Below are 19,149 nucleotides of genomic sequence, written 5' to 3' on the forward strand. Positions count from 1 at the left end.
AAGATGATAATGTTCCAAATACATTACCTCAACAGGCTGGGTCAGTGACTCTCTTGTTTAATGTTGTGTGTTGTCCCGAGAGAAACCCAGTATTTGGGCATGATACAGGCCATTCACCCTTGTGTGGAGATGGGGAAGCATCATGAACACTATCTCCACACTTACTCTGGAAGTTGAAGTGAGCTGTAGCTCACGAAAGCTTATGCTCAAATAAACTGGTTAGTCTCTAAGGTGCCACAAGTACTCCTTTTCTTTTTGCGAATACAGATTAACACGGCTGCTACTCTGAAACCTGTCTGGAAGTTGAGTACACCCTGTAGCATCTCTTAACAGTGGTGGGTAGAATTCCAGGAGTTTAGGGGTGAGATAAATCTTATGCTTGTTTTGGAATGGGATTATTGTATGGGAAAACTAATTGATTAAATCTGTTATGTTAAAGCAAATTAAGGAGCAGCCTGTTAATATTTATTGGTAACCATAGTAACTAAATAATGCAGCAGTCATGTGCATACTCTCCTGATTAAAGAAGATCTTTTTGGAATGATTTTCTGTTTTTAGATGCCAGGTAGGCCAAATCCTGGTCCCTCTGAAGTCTATGGCAAACTCCTATTGAGTTCAACCTGTTGATTTGACCCTGTTGTTTTTATTTTAAATGAGTGTCTTTCAAAAAGAAAGATGCAAACTGGAGAGAAAAGGTTGTCGCTTTTTGTTGGTGACCTTGCTTAGATTGATAACTTTTTTGTGGTTTTAGAGTTGTCCCTTTTTAAGTTCCCTACAGAAGAACAGAACTTTGTATGAACTGTTTTGAGGAAGTGGTTTAACAGTCTTGGAAGGTGATAACCATAGTTTCCTCCCAGGTTTGGTTTTATCATAGTGGAGTATGCCAAAAGCTGATGTATGTTTGAATTGGGTAAGACCAAAAAATCCCACCCCAAACCAAAACCCCCAATTCAACCCTCACGCACTGCCTTGAACCTTGAGTTTTTACAAAACATTCAGAATCCAATCTCACCTCAGCATCTTGAGGAGGCAGTCGCTGCTATGTCCCATCAAAGGAAAAATTACTCTAAACATTGTTGTTTGCACTGGTGTTGTAGCCGTGTTGGTCCCAGACCTGAAGAAGAGCTCTGTGTAAACTCAAAAGTTGGTCTCTTTCCCCAGCAGAAGTTGGTCCAATAAAAGAGATTGCTTCATCCACCTTGTCTTGCTAAGCAAACTAGGCAAGCAAAGTCCACCATTTAAAAAAACCTTATTTAAAACATAGGGCCAGATTCTGTTTTTAGTTATTGCTGGAGTAAGCCATTCTGGTGTAACAAGAGAATTTGGCCAATAATGCAAAATTTGTTCTGATTTTCTTATATACAACGAGACTCTGGATTTGTTGCTTATTTGCGGTGGAAAGGAAATGTAGGAAGGATGAACAAGCTCTTGGGATGGTGTTCCATGAAGGAGGAGTGCTGGGCAGAGATGGGCTCCACCTTACGAAGAGAGGGAAGAGCATCTTTGCGAGCAGGCTGGCTAACCTAGTGAGGAGGGCTTTAAACTAAGTTCACCGGGGGAAGGAGACCAAAGCCCTGAGGTAAGTGGGAAAGCGGGATACCGGGAGGAAGCACAGGCAGGAATGTCTGTGAGGGGAGGGCTCCTGCTTCATACTGAGAATGAGGGGCGATCAGCAGGTTATCTCAAGTGTTTATATACGAATGCACAAAGCCTTGGAAACAAGCAGGGAGAACTGGAGGTCCTGGTGATGTCAAGGAATTATGACGTGATTGGAATAACAGAGACTTGGTGGGATAACTCACATGACAGGAGTACTGTCATGGATGGTTAGAAAATGTTCAGGAAGGACAGGCAGGGCAGAAAAGGTGGGGGAGTAGCACTGTATGTAAGGGAGCAGTATGACTGCTCAGACCTCCGGTACGAAACTGCAGAAAAACCTGAGTGACTCTGGATTAAGTTTAGAACTGTGAGCAACAAGAGTGATGTAGTGGTGGGAGTCTGCTATAGACCACCGGACCAGGGGGATGAGGTGGATGAGGCTTTCTTCCGGCAGCTCGCGGAAGCTACTAGATCGCATGCCCTGGTTCTCATGGGTGACTTTAATTTTCCTGATATCTGCTGGGAGAGCAATACAGCGGTGCATAGACAATCCAGGAAGTTTTTGGAAAGCATAGGGGACAATTTCCTGGTGCAAGTGCTAGAGGAGCCAACTGGGGGGGAGCTTTTCTTGACCTGCTGCTCACAAACCGGGAAGAATTAGTGGGGGAAGCAAAAGTGGATGGGAATCTGGGAGGCAGTGACCATGAGTTGGTTGAGTTCAGGATCCTGACACAGGGAAGAAAGGTAAGCAGCAGGATACAGACCCTGGACTTCAGGAAAGCAGACTTCGACTCCCTCAGGGAACAGATGGGTAGGATCCCCTGGGGGACTAACATGAAGGGGAAAGGAGTCCAGGAGAGCTGGCTGTATTTCAAGGAATCCCTGTTGAGGTTACAGGGACAAACCATCCCGATGTGTCAAAAGAATAGTAAATATGGCAGGCGACCAGCTTGGCTTAACGGTGAAATCCTAGCGGATCTTAAGCATAAAAAAGAAGCTTACAAGAAGTGGAAGGTTGGACATATGACCAGGGAAGAGTATAAAAATATTGCTTGGGCATGTAGGAATGAAATTAGGAGGGCCAAATCACACCTGGAGCTGCAGCTAGCGAGAGATGTTAAGAGTAACAAGAAGGGTTTCTTCAGGTATGTTGGCAACAAGAAGAAAGCCAAGGAAAGTGTGGGCCCCTTAATGAATGAGGGAGGCAACCTAGTGACAGAGGATGTGGAAAAAGCTAATGTACTCAATGCTTTTTTTGCCTCTGTCTTCACGAACAAGGTCAGCTCCCAGACTGCTGCGCTGGGCATCACAACATGGGGAATAGATGGCCAGCCCTCTGTGGAGAAAGAGGTGGTTAGGGACTATTTAGAAAAGCTGGACGTGCACAAGTCCATGGGGCTGGACGAGTTGCATCCGAGAGTGCTAAAGGAACTGGCGGCTGTGATTGCAGAGCCATTGGCCATTATCTTTGAAAACTCATGGCGATCAGGGGAAATCCCGGATGACTGGAAAAAGGCTAATGTAGTGCCAATCTTTAAAAAAGGGAAGAAGGAGGATTCTGGGAACTACAGGCCAGTGAGCCTCACTTCAGTCCCCAGAAAAATCATGGAGCAGGTCCTCAAAGAATCAATCCTGAAGCACTTATATGAGAGGAAAGTGATCAGGAACAGTCAGCATGGATTCACCAAGGAAAGGTCATGCCTGACTAATCTAATCGCCTTCTATGATGAGATTACTGGTTCTGTGGATGAAGGGAAAGCAATGGATGTATTGTATCTTGACTTTAGCAAAGCTTTTGACACGGTCTCCCACAGTATTCTTGTCAGCTAGTTAAAGAAGTATGGGCTGAATGTATGCACTATAAGGTGGGTAGAAAGTTGGCTAGATTGTCGGGCTCAACAGGTAGTGATCAATGGCTCCATGTCTAGTTGGCAGCTGGTGTCAAGTGGAGTGCCCCAGGGGTCGGTCCTGGGGCCGGTTTTGTTCACTGTCTTCATAAATGATCTGGAGGATGGTGTGGATTGCACTCTCAGCAAATTTGCGGATGATACTAAACTGGGAGGAGTGGTAGATACGCTGGAGGGCAGGGATAGGATACAGAGGGACCTAGACAAATTGGAGGATTGGGCCAAAAGAAATCTGATGAGGTTCAATAAGGATAAGTGCAGGGTCCTGCACTTAGGACGGAAGAACCCAATGCACAGCTACAGACTAGGGACCGAATGGCTAGGCAGCAGTTCTGCGGAAAAGGACCTAGGGGTGACAGTGGACGAGAAGCTGGATATGAGTCAGCAGTGTGCCCTTGTTGCCAAGAAGGCCAATGGCATTTTGGGATGTATAAGTAGGGGCATAGCCAGCAGATCGAGGGACGTGATCGTCCACCTCTATTCGACATTGGTGAGGCCTCATCTGGAGTACTGTGTCCAGTTTTGGGCCCCACACTACAAGAAGGATGTGGATAAATTGGAGAGAGTCCAGCGAAGGGCAACAAAAATGATTAGGGGTCTGGAACACATGACTTATGAGGAGAGGCTGAGGGAACTGGGATTGTTTAGTCTGCAGAAGAGAAGAATGAGGGGGGATTTGATAGCTGCTTTCAACTACCTGAGAGGTAGTTCCAGAGAGGATGGTTCTAGACTATTCTCAGTGGTGGAAGAGGACAGGACAAGGAATAATGGTCTCAAGTTGCAGTGGGGGAGGTTTAGGTTGGATATTAGGAAAAACCTTTTCACTAGGAGGGTGGTGAAACACTGGAATGCCTTGCATAGGGAGGTGGTGGAATCTCCTTCCTTAGAAGTTTTTAAGGTCAGGCTTGACAAAGCCCTGGCTGGGATGATTTAATTGGGGATGGGTCCTGCTTTTGAGCAGGGGGTTGGACTAGATGACCTCCTGAGGTCCCTTCCAACCCTGATATTCTATGATTCCTAGAGCTGCTAATGCCACATGGGGGAATTTTAGGGGGGAGAGGTTCTGTTTAGGGACTGTTCTGCTTTTCTTTGAAAACACGTTAACAATTAAACATAATTAATAGGTCTAGATTGTGGTGTTTAGGCGCAGTTTTAAGTGAAGGGTGGCACATGGGTGCGTTGTTGCAGGAGCTATTGTGACTCCATTACCATTCCACCCAGGACATAACTCTTGTGCCAAGAGGGGGAAAAGTGACTTACTGCACCCCTGAAAAGGGTGCAGCCAGCTCCTTGGTCACCACACAGAGGGAGATGACTAAGCTATTATTGCCTGCTTCCCACACTTTCCCCTCCCACTTGTTGCATGAGAGTCAGGGAAAGTAGCAGCAGTCATGCAGCTGTGCACAGAACCTGGACCTGAGTGGCTCTAACCCAGCTGTTCAGGGGTGAGGTAGGAGCTAGTCCCCTCTACAGCCAGGTGAGGGCTAGGAAATAATATTGCCCTTCATGATAAAATTAGCAAGATGACGAAGAGAAAAAGGACAAAGAAAAAACAAAACTTAAAATGACACCCTCAGTAATTTAAAGAACAGTCTAAGAAACAGCTAGTCAGTTTACCAGCACAGAAATTAAGTAATTATCATAAATATGTTGGCATATAAAATGTCTAATTTATAAAGCAGTTTAAACACAAAACAAAAGTTATTAAAAACCAGGGACTCTGGAATCATAAAGCAAATGTTGATCTGAACCAATGGGATCATCATCATCTGACAAATCTTCCATCTCGGCTGTTGTTTGAACTAAAGAATGTAATATCATCCTACTCCAAGAAATGGCACCAAGTACCCATCATAAGCTGCTGCAGTTTAGTAGGGAACACCCCCTAAGGCAACAACTCTCTTCAAAGCATTATTTTCGGCAAAATATTAAGAAAGACTCTTATTGCTGCACAAGCATAAAAATTCCACTTGTGGCTAGCAGCGTCATTGATTTAAAAACAAACCCTCAAAAAAGGAGGAAAAAAAAAGTGACCTTGAAGGCTAGAAGGCAGGGGCAGCTGCAGCGCTCTCTTCAAGGAGTTTGTGTGCAGGGGACACTGGTCAATCACCCTCTTCATTGATCCCCTCTGGAATGAGGCGATGGGCGGCCCAGGAAGTAGCACCAGCAGTGGCAAGCTCAGCTATAATAAGAGGAGTTAAAAATTGAATGGGCCAGAAGTTGGTGCTCTGAGGAGTAATGAATGTCTAGAATCCTCACAGGTTAGTTCTGACGGGGGGTTGTCACCAAATTGTCCTCAGGAGCCCTGGAAGGAGAAACAGCAGCCTTCTTGTTGTACCTTTCTCTCCCTATTTCTCCAGCTAAACCACTCCAAGAATGGATTAAATATCGTAGCCCCATGGTTCTGTCATAATGAATGTGTCTGGCAATTTGTCAGTTACACTTAACACACAGGGTGACCAGATGTCCCGTTTTTAAAGGGACAGTCCCAATTTTAGGGACTTTTTCTCATATAGGTGCCTATTTACCTCCCCCTCCCCGTCCCGTTTTTTCACAATTGCTATCTGGTCACCCTACCCAAAGTGCTCTGTAATCTTTCACTTTTGAGGGAAGACGAGCAACTTGTGCCACTCTTAAGCAATCCCAGCAAGTTTTCCAAGGATTAGTATCCAAGGGTTCCAAACTCTAGGAGCAACACTGAAGAAAGCTGTGACCCAAAGGTCTGTTTGGTGGGGGGAAATGGGGTGGTCCCAGAAATTTATTTCTCAGAATTCAGCAACTGCCTATTCCTTCCCCCTCTGTCTGTCCCTTCCTGAAATGCTCAGACTCTTTTTGATTGGAGAGTTGATTGCCTTTAAATATATCTAAAGTTACAAACTGGGGTGGGGGCGAGCCTTGAAAGTATAACCACGGTCAGTGCATTGGGAATCATATGGTATAGACTGGGAAGGGTCCTCTCAGCCACATGCAGCTTTGTTTACTTTGTGTTGCTGCTTTACAGTGTTTACTTTGTGGTAGTTCTTTACCTTACTGAGTAAGAGGCCTGTGTTTTTGTAGCCCGACACAGAGATCTGTCCTTGATGCAACATAGTACGATTGGCAGCCTATTGTATCTGTATGTTTGTAGTTATGAAATGGTCTGGCATATGAGAACTGATAGTGCAAGGCTAGTAGTTTCTGGAACGCTGATGACTTTCCTGCTACGGCTAGTGTATCTTTTACAGAGGGGAAATTAAGCCCTGTTCTGAAGGGTTGTGTGTATTTCTCTCTGGAACTGATTACAGTGCTTGCGTTGGCCACAGGGGTTGCTAACAGTGGGCATAAGCTGCTGAGCACTCTGCATGGAAGAACTACATAAGCTGTGGCTAAGATTTTCAAAAGTGATCAATGATTTTTGGATGCTCAATTTAGGCTGTCTCACTGGGCCTAATTTTCAGACGGGGCCGAGCACCCATCCTGCCATAATCAGACCCCATTGAAGTGTATCATGTAGGGTACCCAAAAATTCAGGCAACCAAACATGAGTCATATTGAAAAATCTTATCCATAATATGCTTGATCCCGAGGAAAAGGAACTGTTTCTGGGGAGGGTTTTTCTTACTGAACATATGCATACATAGGCCTGATTCTGTTCCCACTTATACCAGTGTAAATCCTGATTAATGCTGTTGAAATGACTGGATATACCATGCATAAAACTAGTGAAAGTAAAAAATTAGGCTCTTTATAGGGGAAGCCAGGTCACATACATATATTTGTACCTAAATAATAAAGGAGATACGCCTTGGATTATATGCAGTCAAATACAGAAATGTATTTGAAAGGGTCTGACATGTAGATTCATGGCCAGTTTTTGCAAGTCTTAGCCCGCCAGCCACCCCCAGCCCCCTACAAAATCAGACAGATGCTGCTGTGCCTCATCAAGGATGTTATTGAGTAGATTCACTATTATGTGGAACAATAATGCCCTGTTCTTAAAATAAGCACCTTGTTACCATCTGTTCCATTTTTCAAGGAATGCAGTAATTGTACCTAGAGTATTAATTTTAAAATAATGTTCATCAGAATAATCAGCCTTCTGAAGCTCTGTTGGGGTAAAAGGCCAAACTTCTTTATTGAATGTATATTTTGTACCTTGGAAAAATAATATGTCCATAGTTTGTCTGTTCAACCTTTCTGCCTTCACCCTTGGTATTTAAAGATCCCACTTCTCACAGCTGAAAGAGTCGTAAGTGGATGTGCCTACTCCTCCTGTTCTATGACCGTGTGGGTTCCTTGCAAGATATTTTTTGTCTCCTTAGAGAAGTATGTTTTAGCCTGGACTGTTTTGGAGGCTGAAGATGAAAAATGATGTAGCTAAATACAGGCTCCACTCAGGGAACATTTTGATGGTGTACGCTTAGCCAGGCTCAGGATGGTATGCCTGACAGTGTCCCAATCCAACCCTAGAGCCTTGCAGATATTTCCACTGCCCATCCAGCAAGGGGCTGCAGGATCATTGGGCATCCACTAAAATACAGATTGGAGAGCATAGAAAACTAAACAGTAAACTAGAGTTAGAAGAAAAACTAGAGCTGGCTGTTTTTTGCAGGGAAAGATGGTGTTTTGGCTGAAATGAAAATGTTCATTATTTGAAATTTTCTGGTTTTGATGAAAAACTGAAAAGATGGGATTTGAGGGATTCCCTCCACTCCCTTTTTCTGCCCTTTTTCTGTTTTGTCGAAAAACTGAAAAATGTAAAAGCAAATGTTTCGTTTTGTTCATATTTGTTTTTGTGGAAAACTCCCCTTTTTGAGCCAACTCATTAGAGACAGTAATACTATATCTTCAAAGCCGGATTCACAAGAGTGCTCCCATTGATTTCAATGGAATGATTCTTGAATAAAGGTTTGCAGATATGGGGGAAGGGGAAAACCTGAGTGCAACCTACCTCCTTGTAAGGTACTGAAAAGGGGTCATTCCCCTAAGGCTTCCACTCAGGGGATGATATTTTCCTCCTGTCTTTTACTGCAGTTTTCAGTTGGAAACACTGCTTTTAAAGTAGCGTTTGGCACTGCCCATCTTTCAATACTGATGATATGCAGGGCTGTGTCACAGGAAGGTGACGCTCATGCAGTAATAGCCCATTTTGGATGTACCGGTATGTGTATTTTGTTGCCTCCAGCTTCTGCAGAGCCCTCAAGCTTTTATGATTTCTCTTATCGCTGTAACCGTTTTGTTTTTTGACAAGAGCTATAACTATGTACAATGAATGCATAGCATATACAAGATGATTAGGCTTTCCATGTTCTTATGTGAGTGTGGTTCTTTTTACTTAGTTTTTATTTTTAGTGACTTGTGCCTCCAGCAGGTTTAATTATTGCATCCAGTTGTGTTTTGTGTTTTCTGTTAGTTCAAAGCAAATGTTTCCTTAATAATTTACTACTAACCAAACTTGCAGTATGTCATCTGGCTCTCTCACTTCATCGTGCGATCGAGGTAAAATTTGATAATCTGTTTGCGGTAACGTCTGTAGGCCTTACCAGCTCAATGTGATGTATTGGCTACTACGTGCATACTGAAATAGCCAAGTTAATTAGTTTTTTTAAGCTTTCTAGAACAAGGAGGCTTTTTAGTTTTCAGTAGCACTAAATCTCAGTTTAGCAGTTCATATTGTACTAATTCACACTCCTTAAGAATGACTGACATTTATAAATGGGTTAGCAAAGGGCTAACACATAGGCAGTCCCAAAACAAAGCCTCCCAGAATGTTAAAATCAATGGTTATAAACTATTTAGGAAGGCTCAAGGGGGCAAAAGTGGCACTAAAATGGCACTCTAAGTCATAGATAACTCAAAAGAAAATGATTTTCAGTGCATATGGATCAGTGACCTAATAGGTAAAGCATAAGCAGGTTTTAGTTGTATCTACTATAGACCACCAAATCACACAATGGAACAGATGACCGCCTGCTTATGCATCTGTCTGTAACATTTAGAATAAAAACAAAAGCTATGTGATCATGGGACTGCAAATTACGTGACATATGCTGAAGGTCTCATGCTGCCAGTGCTAAAACATCCATGGAATTTCTAAATATTATGGCTGATAATTTCCTAACTCAAAAAATGTTACATATAAGCCAGGGGAATTCTATATTAAACTTCATCTTGCCAGTAAAGAAGAATGGATCACAGAATTAAAATTAATGGTAGGTTAGGTACAAGTGATCATGATTTGATCACATCTATAATGTACAAACAGAATAAAGTCCAGATCATTAATATGTACTTGGTACTTTAAAAGGGCTAATTTCACAAAGCTGAAAATAATTATGAGCCCGGTCAGCTCTAAGAAAGAATTTAATCAGAAAAAGTGAAAGATAATTGGGAATTGTTTAAGAACACTTTACTAGATGTCCCAAAAGCTACTATCAAAGAAGGCTGTATTGGTTAAACAACCTAGTTTAGAGCGGAAGTGAAGGCAACTATAAAAAGTGTGTGTATGTGTACTATCAAATTCCCCTTTCTTCCTTTTTATAAATATATATAAATAAAAATAAATGGAAGAAAGGGGAATTTGATAGCAATGAATATAAATTAGAAGCTAGGAATTGTTGAAAATTGATAAGGGAAGCAAAGGGCCACAAGGAGAAATCTCTGGCCAGCAATGTTATGGACAATAAGAAGGCATTTTAATTATATTAGGAACAAAAAGAATCCTAACAATGGAACTGGTCCATTACTGGATGGAAATGGTAGAATTATCAATAATAATGCAGAAAAGCCACAAGTGATCAGTAAATATTTCTGTTCAGTATTTGGGAAAAAATAGATGATGTCATATTGTATGATAGCATTCCATTCCACTGGTATTTCAGGAGGATATTCAACAGTGGCTACTAATGCTAGGCATTTTTTAATCAGCAGGTCTGGATAACTTATATCCAAGAGTTTTTAAAGAGGTGGCTGAGGTGCTCACTGGACCATTAATGGTAGTTTTCAATACGTTCTGGAACTCTGGGAAGGCTCCAGAAGACAGGAAGAAAGCTAATATTATAGCAATATTTCAAAAGGGTAAATGGGATGATATGGGTAATATAGGCCTGTTAGTCTGACATCAATCTTGGGTAAGATAATGTAGCAGCTGATATGGGACTCAATAAAGAATTAAAGGAGGATAATATAATTAATGCCAATTAATGTGGGTTTATGGAAACTAGATGCTTTCAAACTAACTTGATATCTTTTTTGATGAGATTATAAATATGGTTGATAACTGTAATAGTATTGATGTCATATGCTTGGACTTCTGTAAGGCATTTGATTAGAGACCACAGCTATTTCTTAGCAATAGGGGGATGTGTTTCTGGGATAAGCCTACCAGTTAAGAATAAATAAATAGTAAAAAAGGTTATTTCTGAAAGCCCCAATCTTCTCCCATTTCTAGAACTGGACTCAAACCAAGCTTTAGAATGTGCAACCTTTGGCAGGTTTTTTAATGTTTTGTGGGTTGTTGTTTTTTTGGTGGAACCAGAAGTGGAAGTGCTAAAATACTATGATATGCAAAGCCAAGGGTCCATTAAGCATCTCAGTCGTCAAAGGCTTATCTGACCTACACCCAAACTCTGAACCTTATGAAGTTCTTTCATGATTAGCTCCAATATCTTTATCTATTACCGAGCTCTACAAAATTAGACTATGGAATACTCCTAGATGTGGATGGGATAAATTTCACAAAGTGTTTCTGTAACTACCACTATCTTGGCCAACATACCAGGGATTGAACAGGGAAATTGTAGAACTGAAAGAGAAAGTGAGCTAAAGAGCCGGCTGGGGACTGTAACAAATGCTTATCCTCTGGATCCAACACAGAGGGGGATACAGAACACAGACTTCAAACTATTAATATGAGGTTTTTGTACTGACATTCATGTATTGGAGTGCTTCCCCCATACAAAGCTTTGTCAAAAATATATATGAAGGAAGGGAATTTTGCATGGAAGCAGGAAGAATCTGCAATAAAAAAAAAAGTTATACAACCTTGTAGAGGGGACCTTTTATAAGTAAAGTTGGTTGTAGTATGTCTCTATCCTATCTAATTTATATGAGTCACTGTGGTATTTGGGTGTTAACAGTTATATATAGCAAAAACCAAAAATATGATAGAAGGTCTCATGTTCTCTAGTGTTACTTTCTTGTTCGAATGTTTGAAGAAAAATAATTGTGTGATATGTCCCTTTCTGGTTCCAGGGACAAGTAGGTATCAAGAGACTGATTTGTGAAGGACTTTTATGGCACACGGGCAAGTGATGTATGTCTTGCTTTCTTTTTATGCATCTACTGTCAACAATAACTCTATGACAAATACATCACGAACACTTGATTTTATAAGATAGATATAAATAGTGAGTCTCCTTTAAAGAAAATTAAAACCATATACAACATTTGTGACAAAGGGCTCTCTTATTGTACAGGACATCAAAAGTCAAAGCAGTGTTTACTTTTTGGGAAGCGCTGCTGCCAGCAAGTCATTTTGCTTGTCTTGAAAAGCTTTGTGTTCTTCTTTTGTGATAACTGGTTGTAATTTATTTAACAGATGAGCAATTATCTGAAAATATAAGTCTGTATTGGGACAAATCTGTTTCTCTTATATAAGCAAATCTGATTGTTATAGAATGTAAATGAGGTTCTAAAGAATTACTCTGGGTTTTTTTTTTTTTTTTTTAGAAAATGTAATTACAACACTGCAGGCAATTCTAGTTTTAAATTAACAAAATAATAGTCTGCCTCTGCACCAAATCTTTCCATGCATAAGCTGTAAAAATGCATATTTTTACACAAAAAGTTTGTCCTTTATGAAGAAAATAAGTGTTGACTATAAAATGAAAAAACTTCAATGTTTTTCAGCATTCTTCTTTCTCTGTAGCACTTCTCTAATGTCACTTCCTGCACTCTAGATAACGAAGTAAAATTTTCCTACTTTCAGTGACTTGAAATACTACTGCTTTTTACAAAATCTGCTTTTCACATACATTTCAAATGTAGTTGTAACTCTGAACTATGCAGTTGTGGTGCACAGTCTGACCACAAGGAGCTGGATTGCAGGGGAGAGTGATGATTCTTTCCCAGGATCCACTCACAATCTCTGAACGTGGATAGCTGAATGTTTCTGCTAAGACGGTCAGCAGTAAAATAGTGGATCATGCTATTTGAGCCACCAGGACTGGAAAGACGCATAGAGAGCAGTCCCATCAAATTCACAATGAATATTCACAATACATGAAAAACAACAACATAATAGTAAGCAAATGCATAAGGCAGGGGTGGCCAGCCCGTGGCTCCGAAGCCACATGCGGCTCTTCAGAAGTTAATACGCGGCTCCTTGTCTAGGCACCGACTCCAGGGCTGTAGCTACAGGTGCCAACTTTCCAGTGTGCTGGGGGGTGCTCACTGCTCAACCCCTGGCTCTGTTACAGGCCCTGCCACCACTCCACCCCTTCCTGCCCCCTCCTGTGAGCCTGCCATGCCCTCACTCCTCCCCCTGCTCCCCCCCACCCCCACCCCGAGCCTCCTGCACGCCACAAAATAGCCAAATTTGCTAATCGGGAGGTGCTGATCAGCGGGGCTGCCAGTGGGTGGGAGGTGCTGGGAACGGGGGGGTGGGAGCTGATGGAGGGCTGCTGACTTATTACTGTGGCTCTTTGGCAATGTACATTGGTAAATTCTGGCTCCTTTTAAGGCTCAGGTTGGCCACCCCAGCATAAGGCTTTGTGATTTGTGGTCTGAAGAGTTACCATTAAGCTTCAAAGTCAATCCCACATTGGTATGAATGGATCTCTTCATGTCTCTTAGAACAATTGTTTCTTTCTGTCTTCAGAATTAAGAAATAAGAGAGCACTGCATTGATTTACATGTGGATGGCTCTCTTTCCAATCAATAGGGTTAGAAACCGATAGGGTTACCAGAGAAGTGCCAGTGTGGCTTACCTCATACTGCTGATTCAGTCCAACTCTGACAGTTTGTGCGAGAATAAATACTGAGTATTGCCAAGATTACTACTGCCTGCTACTTTCAGACCAAAGAAGATTTTTTCTGCAGGCACAGAGAACGTTTGGAAAGTTATGTAGCACAGTAGCCATGATATTCAGTAGGATAATTGATTAGTATTCTGTATGATTTTAATATTTTTCAGCCAAGATGGAAAGTTACTTTTTCAATGCGTAAAGCAGTGTGTTAGGGTGTTCCAAACTTTACATCTCTCAGATCATCTTTCTGGCATACCAAGAAAGTGAGGTACAGTATTGTAGTTGTAAAAGAATTGATAATGTAATATTGAAACCACTGGCTTTTTAAACTACAAGAATGTCTTTAATTGAAAAATTGGATTACGTTTTCATGAGTACACACCAAAGATGAGTGAACTAGTCCATGAATGCCAAGTAAGCTTTCTTTCATCAGATCACTTTCCTCCTCTGTTATAATTAATATTATGTCAGGGGGATTGCAGCAGAGCAGTTTTTTGAGAACTTGTTGTTTAGCTAGAATGGTGTGTGGTCCCTTCCCCCCCCCCCGCTTTTTTTTTTGTCAAGGCAAATTTTAAATAGAATATTTTCGTCTGAGATGAATTCAAGGAGTATTGAATGCCTCCCGTTCTACCCCCTCCTCCGCCATTGCATTGACAAAACATTTTGACTGTCCATGACAGTCAAAATGCTAGTAAATAAACACAACTATGTCATATAGTTGGCATCACAGAGACTTGGTGGGATATTAGTATGGAAGGGTACAGCTTGCTCAGGAAGGACAGGCAGGGAAAAAGGGAAGGTGTTGTTGCCTTATATATTAAAAACGTATACACTTGGACTGAGGTAGAGATGGAAATAGGAGACAGACTTGTTGAAAGTCTCTGGGTAAGGATAAAAGAGGTAAAAAACAAGGGTGATGTCATGGTAGGGGTCTACTACAGACCACCTAATCAGGAAGAAGAGGTGGATGAGGCTTTCTTTAAACAACTAACAAAATCATCCAAAGTACAGGATTTAGTGGCAATGGGGGACTTCAACTACTCGGACATCTGTTGGGAAAATAACACAGCAGGGCACAGATTATCCAACAAGTTTTTGGAATGCATTAGGAGACAATTTTTTATTTCAGAAGGTGGAGAAAGCTACTAGTGGAGATTTGATTTTGACAAATAGGAAAGAATTGGTTGAGAATTTGACGGTGGAAGGCCCTTGTGGGTGAAAGTGATCATGAAATGGTAGAGTTCATGATTCTAAAGAATGGTAGGAGGGAGAGCAGCAAAATAAAGACCATGGATTTCAAGAAGACAGACTTTAGCAAACACAGGGAGTTGGTAGGTAAGATCCCATAGGAAGCAAGTCTAAGGGAAAAAACAACTGAAGACAGTTGGAAGTTTTTCAGACACATTATTAAGGGCACAACAGCAAACTATCTCACTGCGTAGGAAAATATAGGAAGTATGGCAAGAGACCCCCCCTGGCTTTGCCAGGAGATCTTCAGTAATCTAAAAATCAAGAGAGAGTTCTACGAAAAGTGAAAACTAGGTCAAATGACGAAGGATGAATATAAATAACACAAGTATGTAGGGACAAAATTAGAAAGGCCAAGGCCAAAAAGAGATCAAACTACCTAGAGACCAAAAGGGTAACAAGAAAACATTCTACAAATACATTAGAAGTAAGAGGAAGACCAAGGACAGGGTAAGCCCATTACTCAATGGAGGGGAGCTGTGAAATAATAACAGAAAATGCGGAAATGGCAGAGGTACTTAATGACCTCTTTGTTTCTGTTTTCACCAAGAAGGTTGGTGGTGATTGAACGTTTAACATAGTGAATGCCAGTGAAAATGAGGTAGGATCAGAGACTAAAATAGGAAAAGAACAAGTTAAAAATTACTTAGACAAGTTAGATGTCTTCAAGTCACCAGGGCCTGATATTCAAGTTGCTGACTGAGGAGATATCCTAGAATATTCAAGTTGCTGACTGAGGAGATATCTGAGCCATTAGCAATTATCTTTGAAAAGTCATGAAAGATGGGAGAGATTCCAGAGGACTGGAAGAGGGCAAATATAGTGCCCATCTATAAAAAGGGATATAAGAACAACCCAGGAAATTACAGACCAGTCAGCTTAACTTCTGTACCCAGAAAGATAATGGAGCAAATAATTAAGCAATCAATGTGCAAAAATCTAGAAGATAATAAGATAAGTGACAGTCAGCATGGATTTGTCAAGAACAAATCATGTCAAACCAACCTTATAGCTTTCTTTGACAGGGTAACAAGCCTTGTGGATGGGGGGAAGCGGTAGACATGGTATATCTTGAAATTCGTAAAGGTGTTGATACCCTCTCACATGACCTTCTCATAAACAACTAGGGAAATGCAACCTAGATGGAGCTACCATAAGGTGGGTGCATAACTGGTTGGAAAACCATTCCCAGAGAGTAATCAGTGGTTTACAGTCACGCTGGAAGGGCATAATGAGTGGGGTCTCACAGGGATCAGTTCTGGGTCTGGTTCTGTTCAATATCTTCATCAACGATTTAGATAATGGCATAGAGAGGAGATTTTTAAGAGCAGATTAGACAAACACCTGTCAGGAATGGTCTAGATAATACTTAGTCCTGCCATGAGTGCAGGGAACTGGACAAGATGATCTCTCGAGGTCCCTTTCAGTCCTATGATTCTGTGACCATATTGGTTCTGCTTTGGGCTTTTTTCTTTGAGGCTATACTGCTTGCTTCTGTACAGTCATCTGTGGATTCCCGAGGTGCCTTTTTTCAAGCATGCAGGTAATTTTATAGAATTAACAGCTATGCATATACCAACTCCATCTATGTGCAGGCACTTGAGTTAGATGTACAATACAGCAGCCATTAGTGACACCAGCAAAGATGGATAAGGGAGAAAGAATAGTGTAGCCAATTAAAGTAACACAGAATGTAGTTACTAAAAGTTAACACTGGGCCAAGACCGGGTTAGACCCTCTACACACTCTAAGAGCTAGCTTATAACTTTACATACTGCCCTGAGTAAGGGTGTAGCTATATGCCTTCTACCCCAGAAGCAAACCAGACTAGACAACAAATTGTGACTCAGTCACCATTTCTCCTCTGTTTCCCACTTGCTCAAGGGGAGGAGTAAGTTATTTCACGCCTTTTCATGAGGCAGTTTTCCTGACTTTCATCCGAACCTGCCTGTGATTTGACAAAAGTTGATCCAACCACCAATGCTTCTGTGAAACATTTCAGGTTTGACAAAGCAGCAGCTTACACTGAAACTGTTTTGTTGTAACATTCCCGATCAGCTGTCCTAAGGAACTTTGGGTTCAATTCCCTGCTCTGGCACACACTTCCTGAGTTGATCTCAAAGCAGTCAATCTCTCTGGGTCTCAATTCTTCATCTGTTAAAATAGGAATGACAGCACTTAGCTACTTCACAGGGGTGTTGTGAGGATAAATATCTAAAGATTGTGAGGTTCTCAGATACTATGGTAATAGGGGCCACTTAAGATCAATAAGATCTCTAGTGTGCTAAGGTGAGGCCGAGGTTTGGAAAGTAAGAGGAAAGCAACCATAGAAATTTGAAAGGCTTAATCTTCGGTTGTGCCAAATTCTGAAAAGAACAGTATGGAAAATGTAGTTACACATTTTACAATTTCTTTCTTAATTGGAGAACTTAGAAAGCCATGGATTTATTTTTCCCTGGAAAAAAATCTGTTACAGTCAATAAACTGGGAGAAAACAAATCTTCTTAACTCTTCTTTCCCTGCTCTTCGCAGTTACATTTTGTGCTTCTGAAACATCTGCTCATCTGAGACACTCAAAACATTACCTCATCTCTGCACTTGCTGTTGCTGATTTATTACCAACAGTTTTGACTGTGAATCTCCTTCGAGCAACTTCTTCATTTTGTCCATATTAACATAATAAACGTTTCTTAATTAAGGCAAACAAACATTCTAATTATCCTTGATTTCTATATTTCAACCCCCTCCCAAGAAATTGTGTGAATCTTTATTGGTGAATGTAAAAAACATATTTTAATGTTCCAAAGGGAAATGAGGTGTCGAGAAGGGCATGCAGTGTGGACTAGTGTTTTTCAAACTTGTTGAGTCCAGATACTATTTACACTTCTGCCTCAGTCACAAATGAGGACTATTAATGAAACCTCTGTCCCTTTATATTTACTGCTAGTATAGCTTTAGACTTTCAGGGCTTTGGGTAGCATCTTCTGACAAGACTACAGAATATAAGTAATTTGTAGATTGTACATAATCAGAATCCAAAACAATTATTGAAATGCCAGTCCTGATTCAGAGGAGAGACTGATCACGTGTTTAAACATGGCATAAGAAGTGGAGTACCATTAGCTTAGTCTCTAGGTAATCTCCTCCTTTCTCTAGAAGGTCCAGATTCAAAAGCTTCTCAGACAAGGCTGGATTTACAGCCTTGGGGCCAGCAAGATTAGAATATAGTGCTGGGTATAGAAGGAGATACCAATTTATGTCAACTGAGTATTTGGATCTAAAAGTTCAGTATCTTATTTAATTACTATCAAAACTGAACATTTTTCCTGTAAAAAGTCAGTTTTTTCCCCATGCATATTTTTTCCTCAACTAAATTGTTTTTTCAAAGGAGCATTGAAGGTATAAAATAGTGTAGTCTAAGAGCCAAACCACTGAGTTCTTTATCTCCTTTCTTTCTGCCCACCTCGTTGTTTTTCACCCTTTAAATCAAAGTTTGCTGAGGAAGTTACAATAGCAGGCAAAGTAGAAGAAGAAGTGAAGTGAAAAATATTTCTGTGGAATCATGTGTTTATGGCTTAGCCTCTGACTGCTGAAAAGCCTACTTCCACTCCTGATAGCATGGAAGGAGAAAAGCATTATGGATTTTAATTTTTCTCATGAGTTGCTATGCTACAAGCACTGTTCCTTTTGCAATGTAATTCTACATTCAAAGTCTTTAGTGCCAAGATGAAACCATTACTACAGTTCTTCCATTTTTTTTCTCTGCTGAAACTTAGTTCGTGGTGACTTTGTGAATATTCATTCTACAATTGTTTTTGTTGCAGTGGCTCTTGATACATTAGTTCATCTTCACTGATGCCCTTGACTTAGGGGATAAATAGCAAAGTAGAGGTAGGTGACAAGGATTGATTAGCAACCCTGCTTCTAAGCAAAAATGTAAACACTTCTATATAAATCACTAGCCAACAAGTCTGCAGAATGCATGTTAGAGGAATTAAGAACAGTTTTTAAGGCTGTAAAGCCCTCTTTTAGAACTGCCAAAATGCAAATCTTTACATGATATTTCTTGTTCATGGTTCACTATGCCATTTGATACCTACTTCACTCTTCGGTAAAATGCATTTTCTATTTTTATGGAAATTCACAATTTTCAGTTATTCGTTTCATAAGTTGCAAGGACCCTTGCAAGTTACGGTTTGGAAAGGGAACAAGAAGTCTTTCAGCACAGTGTGGTCAGTTTGTCTTAAGCACAGCTGTGTAAAACTGCACTTTTACTTCACAGGGGATTTGTGTGAACATTTTCCTTCTATTTCAGATATATCTGGGTTTTCATCATGAGATTATGTTTGAGTTTGGGATTTGTTCATACCTGAAACTCAAAAGAGGAG

The 19,149-nt window shown here is 40.9% G+C and overlaps 1 protein-coding gene across 4 annotated transcripts in view; it reads left to right on the top strand.

Moving 5' to 3' along the window:
- GOLIM4 (golgi integral membrane protein 4) overlaps window positions 1-19,149 on the top strand; it is a 65,324-nt gene that overhangs the window by 12,363 nt on the left and 33,812 nt on the right. The gene's annotated exons all lie outside the window — the stretch shown is intronic.

This window comes from Lepidochelys kempii, chromosome 9, assembly GCF_965140265.1.
Source record: "Lepidochelys kempii isolate rLepKem1 chromosome 9, rLepKem1.hap2, whole genome shotgun sequence".
Classification (NCBI taxonomy): Eukaryota; Metazoa; Chordata; order Testudines; family Cheloniidae; genus Lepidochelys; species Lepidochelys kempii.